The sequence below is a fragment of the Ovis canadensis genome, chromosome 8 (assembly GCF_042477335.2).
Source record: "Ovis canadensis isolate MfBH-ARS-UI-01 breed Bighorn chromosome 8, ARS-UI_OviCan_v2, whole genome shotgun sequence".
NCBI lineage: Eukaryota > Metazoa > Chordata > Mammalia > Artiodactyla > Bovidae > Ovis > Ovis canadensis.
In genome coordinates, this window is record NC_091252.1 from 30,041,968 (window position 1) to 30,045,155 (window position 3,188).

A 3,188-nucleotide genomic window follows, 5' to 3' on the forward strand; every position below is an offset into this window, starting at 1 on the left:
GAACACGAGTGGGTTGCCATTTCCTTCTCCAGTGCATGAAAGTGAAAGGTGAAAGTGAAGTCGCTCAGTCGTGTCCAACTCTTCGCAACCCCATGGACTGCAGCCTACCAGGCTCCTCCACCCATGGGATTTTCCAGGCAAGAGTACTGGAGTGGGGTGCCATTGCCTTCTCCAGAACGGTAACATAACTGGATTTAAGAAATTTTTATTCTCATTTAAACCATTCCTCTTTTCTAAGAATCTCATAACCATACATTAAATTAAACCTAAGTGTTTGCCCGATATGCCTTTGAGCTAGGATGAAAAGATATATGTATGGTTATATGATTCTTAGAAAAGAGGAATGGTTTAAACGAGAATAAAAAGTTCTCCTAACCCCGAATTCTAGAAGGAATTCCCCATAGAACTTCATTACAGGAGACAATTCTCAATTGATGATATTTGAATAGTATCCTCAATTTTTACAAAAAATCATGTGAATTTTAAAGCTGTTATCTTGGAGTAACCTTTTATAAAAAGGGAAATGATAACGTAAAAATAACTCAGTTTAAGAAATTCTATTAAAAAAAACAACAGATTACTAAGTACTAGCTGTCTCATGTCTAACTGGATCCTAGGATAGAACAGTGAGAAAAGGTGAAGTCCCTTGGACAAGCTCCCTTAAATATCATTTCTCTTACCTTGACTCTTGGATAGTAGAAAGAGGTTGTAATCAGCCAAGGTACAGGAAGGAAATTCCAGTTCAGTCGCTCAGTGGTGTCTGACTCCCCATGGACTGAAGCACGCCAGGCTTCCCTGTCCTTCACCAACACCTGGAGCTTGCTCAAACTCATGTCCATCAAGTCGGTGATGCCATTCAACCATCTCATCCTCTGTCATCCCCTTCTCCTGCCTTCAATCTTTCCCAGAGAGTCTTTTCCTCAGAGTCTTTTCCAATGAGTCAGTTCTTCACATCAGTTGGAGTTTCAACTTCAGCATCAGTCCTTCCAATAAATATTCAGGACTGATTTCCTTTAGGATGGACTGCTTGGATCTCCTTGTAGTCCAAGGGACTCTTGAGAGTCTTCTCCAACACCACAGTTCAAAAGCATCAATTCTTTGATTCTCAGCTTTCTTTATAGTCCAACTCTCACATCCATACATGACTACTGGAAAAACCATAGCTTTGCTTGATGGATCTTTGTTGGCAAAGTCATGCCTCTGCTTTTTAATATGCTGTCTAGGTTGGTCATAGCTTTTCTTCCAAGGAGCAATAGTCTTTTAATTTCATGGCTGCAGTTACCATCTGCAGCGATTTTGGAGCCCCCAAAATATAGTCTCTCATTGTTTCCATTGTTTCCCCATCTATTTGCCATGAAGTGTTTGGATTGGATGCCATGATCTTAGTTTTCTGAATGTTGAGTTTTAAGCCGACTTTTCCACTCTCCTCTTTCACTTTCATCAAGAGCTCTTTAGTTCTTTGCTTTCTGCCATAAGGGTGGTGTCACCTGCATATCTGAGGTTATTGATATTTCTCCCAGCAATCTTGATTCCAGCTCATGCTTCATCCAGCCTGGCATTTTGCATAACGTACTCTGCATATAAGTTATATAAGCAGGGTGACAATATACATCCTTGATGTACTCCTTTTCCTATTTGGAACAAGTCTGTTGTTCCATGTCCAGTTCTAACTGTTGCTCCTTGACCTGCATACAGATTTCTCATCATGCAGGTCAGGTTGTCTGGTATTCACATCTCTTTAAGAATTTTCCAGTTTGTTGTGATCCACACAGTCAAAGGCTTTGGCATAGTCAATAAAGCAGAAGTAGATCTTTTTCTGGAACTCTTGCTTTCTCAATGAATCAGTGAATGTTGGCAATTTGATCTCTGGTTCCTCTGCCTTTTTCCTAAATCCAGCTTGAATATCTGGAAGTTCATGGTTCACATACTGTTGAAGACTGGCTTGGAGAATTTTGAGCATTACTTTGCCAGTGTGTGAGATGATTGCAATTGTGTGGTAGTTTGAGCATTCTTTGGCATTGCCTTTCTTTGGGATTGGAATGAAAACTGACCTTTTCCAGTCCTGTGGCCACTGCTGAGTTTTCTGAATTCCCTGGCGTATTGAGTACAGCACTTTCACAGCATCATCTTTCAGGATTTGAAATAGCTCAACTGGAATTCCATCACCTCCACTAGTTTTGTTCATAGTGATGCTACCTAAGGCCCTCTTGACTTCACATTCCAGGATGTCTGGCTCTAGGTGAGTCATCACACCATCATGGTTATCTGGGTCATGAAGATCTTTTTTGTATAGTTCTGTATATTCTTGCCATCTCTTCTTAATATCTTCTGCTTCTGTTAGGTCCATACCATTTCTGTCCCTTATTGTGCCCATCTTTGCATGAAATGTTTCCTTGGTATCCCTAATTTTCTTCAAGAATCTCTAGTCTTTCCCATTCTAGTGTTTTCCTCTATTTCTTTGCATTCATCACTGAAGAAGGCTTTCTTATCTCTCCTTTTTATTTTTTGGAACTCTGCATTCAAATGGGTATCTTTCCTTTTCTCCTTTGCCTTTAGCTTTCTGTCTTTTCTCAGCTATTTGTAAGGCCTGCTCAGGTAACCATTTACCTTTCTTTTTCTTGGGGATGGTCTTGATCCCTGCCTCCTGTACAATGCCATGAACTTCTGTCCATAGTTCTTCAGGGACTCTATCAGATCTAATCCCTTGAATCTGTTTGTCACTTCCACTGTATAATCGTAAGGGATTTGATTTAGGTCATACCTGAATGGTCTAGTGGTTTTCTCTTTTTTCAATTTAAGTCTGAATTTGGCAATAAGGAGTTCATGATCTGAGCCACAAGTCAGCTCCTGGTCTTGTTTTTGCTGACTGTATAGAGCTTTTCCATCTTTGGCTGCAAAGAATATAATCAATTTGATTTCGGTGTTGACCATCTGGTGATGTCCATTTGTAGTCTTCTCTTTTGTTGTTGGAAGAGTGTGCAATAGCCAGTGGGTTCTCTTGGCAAAAACTCATTAGCCTTTGCCCTGCTTCATTTTGTACTCCAAGACCAAATTTGCCTGTTACTCCAGGTATCTCTTGGCTTCCTACTTTTGCATTCCAGTCCCCTATAATGTAAAGGACATCTTTTCTGTGTGTTAGTTCTAGAAGGTTGTAGGTCTTCATAGAACCGTTCAACTTCAGCTTTTTT